This window comes from Rhinopithecus roxellana, chromosome 20 (assembly GCF_007565055.1).
Source record: "Rhinopithecus roxellana isolate Shanxi Qingling chromosome 20, ASM756505v1, whole genome shotgun sequence".
Classification (NCBI taxonomy): domain Eukaryota; kingdom Metazoa; phylum Chordata; class Mammalia; order Primates; family Cercopithecidae; genus Rhinopithecus; species Rhinopithecus roxellana.
In genome coordinates this window covers 61,762,062-61,775,157 of record NC_044568.1, presented here as the reverse complement: position 1 = coordinate 61,775,157, position 13,096 = coordinate 61,762,062, and the positions used below count along the sequence as shown (strand labels likewise).

The 13,096-nt window shown below is 36.7% G+C and overlaps 1 protein-coding gene across 7 annotated transcripts in view; it reads left to right on the top strand.

Annotated features, from left to right (window-relative positions):
* The window catches only part of CNTNAP4 (contactin associated protein like 4), a 294,017-nt gene that overhangs the window by 121,916 nt on the left and 159,005 nt on the right, over positions 1-13,096 (top strand). The window lies entirely within an intron of this gene.

Here is a 13,096-nt window from a genome sequence, read left to right as displayed (position 1 = left end):
TTGTCTTTTTCAAAGAAAGTTGTATGTTTGAAATGGTTTCCTTCTGATGGCAAAATGTGACTCTCCTGGAGGAATGACCTCATGACAATCAATGGAAGCCAATTGGGAGGCAGTGCAGTCAGGCTTCAGAGAGATCATGACCTTTTGAAGCTGCTTAAATCAGACTTGAAGCTGCTTAGAGGGCATCAGCGGATTTGATATTATTAATTTTTTTTTAACTTTACTACTTATCAGGCCAAAGATTCTTCTGTTGCCCAGGCTGGAGTGCAATGGCACAATCTTGGCTGACTGCAACCTCTGCCTCCAGGGTTCAAGCAATTCTCCTGCCTCAGCCCCCTGAGTAGCTGGGACTATAGGCATGTGCCACCACACTGGGCTAATTTTTATCGTTTTTGTAGAGATGGGGTTTCACCATGTTGGCAGGCTGGTCTTGAACTCCTGTCCTTGTGATCCACCTGCCTTGGCCTGCCAAAGTGCTGGGATTACAGGCATGAGCCACTGTGCCCGGCCAAAGATTCTTAAAATATAAAATAGGGTGTGATTATTTTATTGGAAAAAATCATATTTTATAAGTATCTTCAGTAAAAATCAATGTATGTAAACACCATTTGGCAGTTCTATTTTGGTCACACAAATTGGTAACAGTTACCAGCATCACTGTGGCCCCTGAAAAGATCTCAGGATGAGTTTTTTTTTGTTTGTTTTTGACAAGGTCTCGCTCTGTCGCTCAGGCTGGAGTGTGGTGGCATGATCTCAGCTCACTGTAACCTCCACTGCCCGAGTTCAAGTGATCCTCTCTCCTCAGCCTCCCTAGTAGCTAGGACTACAGGTGTGTCCCACTACGCCTGGCTAATTTTTGTATTTTTAGTAGAGATAGGGTTTCACCATATTTGGCGGGCTGGTCTCAAACTTCTAACCTCAGGTGATCTGCTGGCCTCAGCTTCCCAAAATGGTAGGATTACAGGCATGAGTCACTGTGTCTAGCCTGGATGGTTTTTATTAACCTGAACAATGGTGAAAAATAAAATAATCTTGCCCATAAATAAGGAAAGATCTCAACATCAACTAAAAAACAGATATTTATAAATGACTTTGGGATGTGGAATTCATTTACAAATTTTGCTGTGTTAAGCTTTAGGCGTTTATAAAGCTAAAAAAGGAAAGGGGATGACTTCACTTGAATCGTGCATAGTAGTTTGCCATTTAATTCAATAAAGAACAGGAAACATTGATTGCAATAACAGTTACTGATGCTGCTCACCAGCCAGACACCACCAGAAACACACCTATAGGCACACTAAATTGGCCATACTACCCGGTGCAAGGGACTGGATGCACCCTATGTGAGCATCCTAATTTTTATCAAGGAGGTAGGAAGAGTGGGGCAAAGCTAAAGCTGTAACTGGTGAAGAGGGAGCTGTTACTCATGCTAACAAAGGTGGTGGATGTCCAGTCACTTTGCTGCTTTAGACGTTACTTTAGTTTTTATCTTCATTCGGACATGATTACAGAGTGGTTTTGTCTTTGTTTTTTTCCATTACAGTGGAAGAATGACCTTGTATGATGCTGGTGTCCCGTGAAATTGCTTATATTCAATAGTAAAACATCATCCTGGCTCACAGCTGACAGTAGTCGGGGGCTGCTCCCATCTTTGTCACCATCCTTCACCTCATGCCTACTGTGTATCAGTCAGTGCTACCAGGCCTGCACACACATCGCTGACTGTTCAACACTTCCCTGCAAAGATAGGAGACATCCTTCTTCCCAGTGTACACATAAAACATCCACATCTCTCAGAAGTCTGGTAGCTTGCCTATGGCCACACAGAAAAGAACTAAAGTTATTTATCACAAGAATAATTAGGTAAATAAGTAAATACACAAGAAACAGCAAAAAGCTTTAAAGGAAGCAGAGACATAAATGGTTGAGGGGAACCAGAGAGACTTATGGAACTCGATCATTTGGGACTTAAGCAATGGAGAGGAATTCATAAAGAGGTCTCATGGTTGGGTGGCATCAGGGAAGCATTCCAGCTTCTATCTGGGTAGACACGTGAACAAAGACCCAGGGGCCTACAAGAGAAGGAACAGCAAACCTTTCACGGACATAAGAGAAGGCTTTATGTCATAGGTGATAGCTGAGCCAAGAGTCCAAAGGGTGGGGAACAGTTTCCAAGCTAAGAATCCATGGATTATGTTGGGGTGGGGGTTGGTTGGTAGAAGATAAAAAATGAACAATGAGAACTGAGAAAAGCTGTTGGGTATGACAGTCAGAAGAACGCTGATGATTCCTTAGCTACCAATGTTAGGAGAATTATGAGGAAAGAGATTAAATCATAAAGGGTTAAATTTCAGTGAGAATGGGACAAGCAGAAACAGTGACCATTTCACCCTTTTCAAGGAGTTGAGGGTTGAAGGTATGCAACAGAGGGGAGAGAAGCTTTGGAGTGTGGATACAGCACACATCAGATATGGAGTGGGTGGGTTTGTTTTCATTATTATGCATTTCTAGGAACAGAATATATAGCAACTGTTACATACCTAATGGTAGCAGTAAATATTTAACAATTAACATTTAACAAGCCTCTGGATGATTCTGATGCATACTAAACAAAGTTAGTGAACCTCTGTATGCCAGAAATAATAAGGCCTGGATCATAAAGTACTAGTGTTACAGTCAATTCATGTATCTGTCATTACATGAATAAAATTTCATGGTTGTAATTGCAACATTATAAGCATTATGTGTGTGTGTGTGTGTGTGTCTGTGTGCGTGTGTAGAGTGAAGGAGGGAGATTTCATGCTAAAGGAAACCTTAGAGTTCATGTGCTGCCAAGGTTCTTCGTGTTTAGCTTACATATATTAGGGTTCTATAGAGGGACAGAACTAATAGGATATATCTATCTCAGGATATATATCTATATATCTATATCTATATATATCTTAGGCTACATATATATATCTGGATTTTATTAAGGAGTATTGATTCACACAATCACAAGGTGAGGTCTGCAAGCAGAGGAGCAAGGAAGCCAGTCCAAGTCCCAAACTGAAGAACTTGGAGTCCAATGTTTGAGGGCAGGAAGCATCCAGCATGGGAGAAAGAGATAGTCCAGAGTCTAAACCAGTCTAGTCTTTCCATGTTCTTCTGCCTGCTTTTATTCTGGCCATGCTGGCAGCTGATTAGATGGTGCCCACCCTAATTGAGGATGGTTCCATCTTTCCAAGTTCAGTGACTCAAATGTTAATCTCCTTTGGCATTACCCTCTCAGACACACCCAGAGACAATACTTTGCATCCTTCAATCCAATCAAGTTGACAATCAACATTAACGATCACAATACATCAGAATCATCCAAAGGCTTGTTAAGTGTTGCATGATACTGCATTCTCTGCACCTACCTTGTTTTTCCTACCCGCTTTTCCAGCCGTCGACGCTCAGGTTGCTTTCAATTCTCAGCCACTGCACTGCAAAGAGCAACTGTGTGCATGTCCCTTATGCACCTGTGTCAGAACTACTTTGAGATATGTAACTGGAGACACATTGACTAAGTAGTAGGGTATACAAATACCAAAAATTGTACTACATAACACAAGGGGTGCTGTCAAAGAATTATAACAGTGTACACTCCCACCAGCAACACGTGAGTTCCTATATCCCCACATTGCATTCATGCCAACACATGATACTATCCAACTTTATGATTTTGCCAGCTTTTTAAGCACGAAGTGATATATTTTTTATGTTTTTAAATAATATTGGGTGCATGTATACTTGTATATATACACACACACATATACACTTGTATATATACATACACACATGTATTTGTACATATATATATACTTATATATTTATCTCACCTTGTGATATGGTTTGGCTATGTCCTCACCCAAATCTCATCTTGAATTGTAATAATCCCCCTGTGTCAAGGGTGGGACCAGGTGGAGATAATTGAATCATGGGGCAATTTCCCCCATACTGTTCTTGTGGTAGTGAATAAGTCTCATCAGATGTGATAGTTTTATAAATGGGAGTTCCCCTGCACAAGCTCTCTTGCCTGCTGCCATGTAAGATGTGTCTTTGCTTCTCCTTTGCCTTCTGCCATGATTGTGAGGCCTCCCCAACCATGTGGAACGGTGAGTCCATTAAACGGCTTTCCTTTATGAATTACCCATTCTCTGGTATGTCGCTATTAGCGGCATGAAAATAGACACCACTTTGTTAACTCTGTAGTCTTGAATAATTCACTTCTCCTTTTTGAGTTTCAGTTTTCTCATCAGTAAAATGAGGAAAAATTAAGTATCTCTGATAGAAAAGCCATGAAATGAGATGATGTGTGAAAAGTAATTCACATGAGCTCTGCAAAGCCATAAGCTACTAAAATAGTTATTTATTTGCTTTTATTCTGGGATTTAATTAAAAATATATTTCTCAAAAGGCAAATTTTTCTAAAGTACTTAGGGAGCTGAATTATAAGAAAATTGTCAATTATCAGAATTCACTTTGGGGATATTCTTATGAGATTTTTGGAACCCACAGGGAGAGATCAAGAATACCTGCATAGTTGATGATGTCCAGGTTAAGGGAATTTTGGTAAAGGAAAGAGACTAATAGTAGATTTAAAAAGAGTACCTTTTGCTTTTCCTTTTTTGTTTACAGTTTTTTGTGTATATGTATTACATCATTAAAAACTGATAACAGAAGTTAGAAATCTATCATCTTATCACTTAACAAAAGCACTACTGTATTAAAACTTTGATGCATCTTTTGTTATGCTTAACTTTGAATAATTTATAAGTATGCTGATCACATTAGTCATGTATCACACTTAACTAATGAAGAGAGCATGCTAATTTTTCAATAGTCTGCATAAGTCATTTTAATTGCTTCATAATATTCCATCAAGTACATGTTGCCAGGGTAATTATATTTTAGTGCTATGGACTAGAAAGTAATTCAGTATCTATAAATGTGTGAAAGATTAATTATTAATACAGATTATTTTAATCAAATGGGTTTAGACTTGTTAACATACCTTAGTGTATACTAATGTGCTTAATAAAGCTTATATTTGTACAGCTCCATAGAGAGTAAACACTTTCAAGCAGCCTTGTGATCTGGACCATCTGGGTATTACTGTTATGTTACAGATGAAGGTACCAATCAAGGATAGGTGTTTAAGAATTTGCCTTTAGATCTGATCTTTGCAAGAGCCAATATTGGGGTGCAATGTGATGTTTTGATACTTTATATACATTGTGGAATGATCAAACCTATCCATCACCTCACATAAATATTTTTTTGTGGTAAGAACATTTAAAATCCACTCATTTAGCAAATTTGAAAGATATAATCCATTGCATTCCATAAATATATACAATTACTTGTCAATTAAAAATAAAAATTCTTGTAAATTTAAATTCCTTACAGATGCTGGACATTAGACTTCTGTCTGATGCATAGTTTGCACATATTTTCTTCCATTCTTTAAGTTGTCTGTTTATTCTGTTGATTTCTTTTGCTGTGCAAAAGCTCTTAAGTTTAACTAGATCCCATTTGTCAATATTTGATTTTGTCATGATTGCTTTCAGTGTCTTTGTCATGAAATCTTTGCCCATTCCTATGTCCGGGATGGTGTTACCTAGGTTGTCTTCAAGGGCTTTTATAGTTTTGGATTGTACATTTAAATATTTAACGTATATTAAGTTAACTTTTATATATGGTGTAAGGAAGGGGTCCAGTTTCAGTTTTCTACTTATGGCTAGCCAGCTATCTCAACACCATTTATTGAATAAGGAGTCCTTTCCACATTGCTTGTTTTTGTAAGCTTTGTCAAAGATCAGGTGGTTGTAGGTATGCAGTCTTATTTCTGGGTACTCTATTCTGTTCCGCTGATCTGTGTGTCTGTTTTGTACCAGTACCATGCTGTTTTGGTTACTGTAGCACTGTAGTAAAGTTTGAAGTCGGGTAATTCATGTCTCCAGCTTTGTTCCTTTGGATTAGGATTGCCTTGGCTATTTGGGCTCTTTTTTGGTTCTATATGAATCTTAAAATAGTTTTTTCTGCTTCTGTGAAGAATGTCATTGGTAGTTTGATAACAATAGTATTGAATATGTACATTGCTTTGGGCAGTATGGCCATTTTAATGATACTGAGTCTTCCTGTCTATGAGCATGGAATGTTTTTCCATTTGTGCATGTCATTTCTGATTTCTTGAGCAGTGTTTTGTTATTCTCATTGTAGAGATCTTTTGCCTCCCTGGTTAGCTGTATTCCTAGGTATTTTATTCTTTTTGAGGTAATTGCAAATGGGATTGCATTTCTGATTTGGCTCTTGACTTGGTTCTTGGCTGTTATTGGTATATAGGAATGATGGTGATTTTTTGGACATTGATTTTTTATCCTAAGACTTTGCTGAAGTTGTTTACCAGCTGAAGGAGCTTTTGGGCTGAGATGATGGGAGTTTCTAGATACAGAATCATGTCATCTGCAAACAGGGATAGTTTGACTTCCTCTCTTCCTATTTGGATGCCTTTTATTTCCTTCTCTTGCCTGATTGCTCTGGCAAACTTCTGATATTATGTTGAACAGGAGTGGTGAGAGAGGGCATCCTTGTCTTGTGTCGGTTTTCAAGGGGAATGCTCCCAGCTTTGGCTCATTCACTGTAATGTTGTCTGTGCATTTGTCATAGAGGGTTCTTATTTTGAAGTATGTTCCTTCAATACCTAGTTTATTGAGGATTTTTTTTAACATGAAAGGATGTTGAATTTTATTAAAAGCCTTTTCCGCATCTACTGAGATAATCATGTGATTTTTGTCTTTAGTTCTGTTTATGCGATGAATCACATGTATTGGTTTGCATATGTTGAACCAACCTTGCATCCCAGAGATGAAACCTACTTGATTGTAATGGATTCACTTTTTGAAGTGCTTCTGGATTCAGCTTGCAAGTATTTTGTTGAGGATTTTTGCATCAACGTTCATGAAAAATACTGTCCTAAAGTTTTCTGTTTTTGTTGTATCTCTGCCAGGTTTTGGTATCAGAATGATGTTGACCTCATAGAATGGGTTGAGGAGAAGTCCTTCCTCCTCAGTTTTTTGGAATAATTTCAGTAGGAATGGTACCAGCTCTTCTTTGTACATCTGGTAGAATTCAGCTATGAATCCATGTGGGCCTTTTTGGTTGGTTGGCTATTTATTACTGGTTCAATTTTGGAGCTCATTATTGGTCTGTTCAGGGAATCAGTTTCTTCCTGGTTTAGTCTTGTGAGGCTGTATGTGTCCAGGAATTTTGCCATCTCAGGTTTTCTAGTTTGTGTACACAGAGGTTATATTCATTCTCCCACAAAAACACGTGCACGCAAATTGTTTATTGCAGCACTAGTCACAATAGCAGAGACAAGGAATCAACATACATGCCCATCAATGACAGACTGGATAAAGAAAATATGGTACATATACATCACAGAATACTATGTAGCCATAAGAAAAGAATGAGATCATGTCTTCTTTTTTGGAACATGGATGGAGCTGGAGGCCATTATCATTAGCAGACTAATGCAGGAACAGAAAACCAAATACCATATGTTCTTACTTATAGGTGGGAGCTAAATGATGACTCATAAACACAAGGAAGGGAACAACAGACACTGGGGCTTACCTGAGAGTGGAGGGTGGGAGGACGGAGAGGAGTAGGAAAATTAACTATTGGGTACCAGGCTTAATACGCAGGTGACAAAATAATCTTTACAACATGAGTTTATATAATAAATCTACACATGCACCTTTGAACTTTAAAGTTTAAAAAATTTTTTTTTAATTCAGCAAAGTAAATTTTGTATAATAATTTGACATGAAATTAAAAAGGTAAATGTACAAAGAAAAAACTAAAATCAAAAAAATTAAAAAATAAAACAAAAGATGTAACAATAACAAAAAAGCGTATTGGGATCACCAAGAGTAGCTTCAGAATATATACTTCCCTGAAGATAAATATAAATAATAAATCCCAGTTTACTCTAGTTTGGTGACCTCTTAAAGAGAACAATAAAGCAATGCTATTGCACACACACACATACACACACAAAGGAGCCAATACTGAGACTTCTTTCTCCTCTGAACTTTCTTAATACAGCATCATTCTACTTCTTAAGTTAAACAAAGTAGGTCTCACCAAGGGTCTGAATTAGAATCTCTCAGCATATGTGAGTGTTTTGAAAACTTGATAAATTGCTCTTAAGTTTCTTAATATATATAGAGTCTTTATATAAGATTCTGTAAACAACTTTGTGAGCATGCGATGAGTAATACATGAAATTGCTTATAAAATTAATAGACATAGAAAGTAAAGATTTAATACAAAAATTGTGAATTACTTTATATAAGCAGTCATAGTTTGAGATCTCCACAATTTATGATAATGACTTTCTGCTAATGAATTTAATAGTGACCACAGTTAATAATAATGTACTGTATATTTCAAAATTGCTAAAATAATACATTTTTAATATTTTCAAAGCAAAAATGGTAACTAATGAGGTGATAGATATATTCATTAGCTTGATTAACTCTTTCTACAATGTATGCAAAAATCAAAACATCACATTGTACCCCACAAATAGGCACAATTATTTGTTGTCAACTTAAAATAGATAAATTCAAAAAAGAACCTATGACAAATGTATGATAAACGCATGTATTTCAAATGAGGACAGTCATTTAATTTCTTGAACTCAGAATAGAAAATGACACAGAATTAAGATTGCTGTAATGTAATTGTTAAAGAGTTTCTTATTGACAGACTTGTTTTCAGTATGACACTATAAACGCTGAACCCTTTCTATGAAACATAACATTAGGTTACATTATTCTAGAGACCATCTTAAAACCATGCAAGTGTTGCAATTGTTCTTTCCCTGTAGTTATTTAGATCTGATGCTATAATTGCTAAGTAAAATAAAACAGGGAATTGCAACTTTCCAAATCATCAATTTCTAAATAAATTTTAGTTGACTCTTGAATAACACAGGGAGGAGGGAAACCCATGCAATGGAAAATTCATGTATAACCTTTGACACCGCAAAAAGGTAACTGCTAACAGCTTACTATTGACTGGAAGCCTTACTGATAACATAAACAGTCTATTAACATGCATTTTGTATATTATATGAGTTATATATTCTCTTTTTTTTGAGTGCGTTAAGTTTATTTGTGTATGTGATGAACTAGACAAGTGTAATGGATTTAGTAAAGTTTCAACACATTTTTTAAATGAATTACTTTATATAATAATGATAATAGCTAACATCTTGAACATTTTTCATGTGCTGAATACTCTTTTAGGTTCTTTATACACACGAACATTTGTTTCATACTGAAAACTACCCTATAATATAGGTACTATTATATTATCATTTTATAAACTGGGTAACAGGCAAAATTCCCAAAGCTAATGCATACTCAGTGTAAAATTTGTTGAATAGTAAGTAAGATAAATAAGAAAGTAACCAGTAATCTTGGTCCCTCCATATATACTGTATTCTTACAACAAAGTAAGCTAGAGAAAAGAAAATTGTAAGAAAATTATAAGGAAGAGAAAAAATACCTACTCTTCATTAACTAAAAGTGAATCATCATAGAATCTTCATCCTCATTGTCTTCATATTGAGTAGGCTGAGGAAGAGGAGGGAGAGGAGGGATTGGTCTTGCTGTTCACAGGTGGCAGAGGCAGAAGAAAACCTGCATATAAGTGGACCCTCAGAGTTGAAAACCATGAGGTTCAGGGGTCAACTGTATTTTGTAAACATATGCATAGCATATAAATTGTCTCCAATTTTTTTTTTTTTTTACATAGCTAAAGAATATGACTTACAGGAACTGATAATTTTATGAAACATAGTCAATCTCACCTACTAAATGAAATATGTTTTTGTGCTGCATTAGGAGCCATTAAGTTGGGCTGGGTGCAGTGGCTCATGCCTATAATCCACCACTTTGGGAGGCAGAAGCAGGCAGATCACTTGAGCTCAGGAGTTTGAGGCCATCCTGAGCAACATGGTGAAGCTCTGTCTCTACAAAACAATACCAAAAAAAAAAAAAAAAAAAAATTGGCTGGGTGTGGTGGCTAGGACTACAGTAGCTGTAGTCCTAGCTACTGTTAGTGCTATTTTACAAAGGCATGTGCTCACTTTGTGCCTCTGTGTCACATTTTGGTAATTCTTGCAACATTTTGAGCTTTTAAATTATTATTATATGTTACGGTGATCTGTGGTCAGTGATGTTTGACGTTACTATTGTAATATCACGCCACAAACCATGTTCATATTCAGCAGCAAACTTCATGGATAGATGTGTGTCGTCTGACTGCTCCACCAACTGGCTGTTCCCCCTTGTCTCTCTCTCTCCTTGGACCTCCCTATTTCCTGAGAGACAACAATGTTGAAATTAGACCAATTAATAACTTTACAATGGCCTCTAACTATTCTAGTGAAAGGAAGAGTCATGTGTCTTTCATTTTAAGTCAAAAACTAGAAATGACTAAGCTTAAGAAGACATTGTCCACCAAGATAAGCAGAAATCTAGGGTTCTTGCAGCAAACATTTAGCCAAGTTGTGAATGCAAAGAAAAAGTTTGTGAAGAGAATAAAATGTGCTACTTCAGTGAACACGTGAATGATAAGAAAATGAAATAACCGTATTGCTGATATGAAGACAGTTTTAGTGGTCTGGATAGAAGATCAAATCAGCCATTACATTCCCGTAAGCCAAAGCCTGATCAAGGTCCTAAGCTCTCTTCAATTCTTTGAAGACAGAGAGAGGTGAGGAAGCTGTAGCAGAAAGCTGGAAGCTAGCAGAGGTTGGTCCATGAGGTTTGAGGAAAGAGGCTATCTCCATAACATAGAAGTACAAGGTGAAGCAGCAAATCCTTAGGAAGAAGCTGCAGTAAGTTATCCAGAAGATGTAGCTAAGATCATAGGTGAAGGTGGCTACACTAAACAGATTTTCAGCATGGATGAAACAGCCTTCTATCGGAAGAAGATGCCATCTAGAACTTTCATAGCTAGAGGGGAAGTCAATGCCTGACTTCAAAGGACAGGATGACTCTTGTCAGAGACTAATAAAGTTGGTGACTTTAAGTTGAAGACAATGCTCATTTACCATTCTGAAAATGCTAGGACATGTAAGAATTAGCTAAATTCTTTTCTGTAAAGCACAGTCAGATGACAGCACATCCGTTTGCAGCATGGTTTACTGAATATTTGAAACCCACTATTGAAGCCTACTGGGCTCAAATAGTCTGCGCACCTTGGCCTCCCAAAGTGCTGGGATTACAGGCAAGAGCCATTGTGTCTAGCCCTTATTTTTAAAGAAATACATTTTGTAAGGCTGTAGCTTCTGTTGATACTGATTCCTCCAATGAATCTGGGCAAAGTAAATTTAAAACCTTCTGGAAAGGAGTCACCATCCTAGATGCTATTAAGAACATTTGTAACTCATGGGAGAAGGTAAAAATATCAGCATTAATGGACATTTGGAAGAAGTTGATTCCAACCCTTAGGGATAACTTTGAGGGGTTTAAGACTTCAGTGGAGGAAGGAACTGCAGATGTGGTAAAAATAGCAAGAGAACTAGCATTAGAATTGGAGCCTGAAGATGTGACTGAATTGCTACAATCTTGTAATGAAACATCAATGGATGAGGATATGCTTCTTATGAGTGAGAGAAGAAAGTGGTTTCTTGAGATGGAATCTATTCCTGGTGAAGATGCTATGAACATAGTTGAAATGACAACAAAGGATTTAGAATAGTGTATAAACTTAGTTGATAAAGCAGTGACAGTGTTTGAGAGGATTGACTTTAATTTTCAAGTTTGGCTGTGGGTTAAATATCAAATGGCATCACATGCTACAGAGAAATCTTTCATGAAAGAAAGAGTCAGTGAATGTGGCAAACTTCATTGCTTCCTTATTTTTAAAAATTCACCCCACAGTCACCCCAACCTTCGGCAGCCACCACCCTAATCAGTCAGCAGCCATCAATATCGAGGCAAGAACCTCCACCAGGAAAAAGTTGATAATTTACTAAGACTCAGATTATCATTAGTATTTTTTTTAGCAATCATGTATTTTAAAATTAAGGCATATACATTTTTGAGGCATATAGCTATTATACACTTACCAAAATATAAAGATACTATTTATGTGCACTAGGAAACAAAAAACTTGATGTGATGAAATGTATTGCAAAATATTCACTATTTTGGTAGTCTGGAACCGAATCCACAGTACCTCTGAGGTGTCTGTACTTATGATAGGTAAAGAAATGTTATAAAGGAATATATTAGCTTGTAAATTACTAAGCTTCTTACATATAACTAATTTAATTAAGCTCTTAATGAACAATTAACAGTTGTTAATCTATTAACAATGAACAATTGTTAATCTATTACTTAACAATTAACAGCCACCACCCACATTGACTAGATACACACAAGTAAACAGAGTAGCAAAACAAACCCTCTTGTACCCATTCCGAGGCCTCAACCATCAACCCCATGGCCGTTTCTCCCCTGTGCAACTCTTTCATATGTTGCTCATGCTCCATATTATTTTGAAGCAAATTTCAAACCTCCTAGCTTTATATCCTTAAATATTTGTGTGCGAATTCCCGAAAGGTAAGAGCTTTTCTTAAAATAGAACCTAAAGAAATGAACAGTAATTGATTTGCACCATCAAGTACTTAGTTGTTTTTCAAATTTTCAGTAGTTAACTGGAAAATGGCACTTTATTATTACTGTTTTTTTTAAGACGTCAACTTTCCGAAGACCTCAATATCATACAAAAGAGAATTTCATAGTAAGGACTGTTGATTTCAGAGTGTGTTCTCTGAACATGTTCTCTGTGTAGTTTTACCTTATCCACTATCTGCCACTCAATCAAGATTTGAGTCCCTGAGGAATTGCTGAAGGTACATCTATTCAGAGAGGATGCTTATTCCTAGTCTTACAGAGCCATGGTTTTCAAACCTACAGGAACAAAGCCAGAATGAGTCATTATGTCTGTTTTTCTTTTCTTCATTACTATACATTTTGTGGCC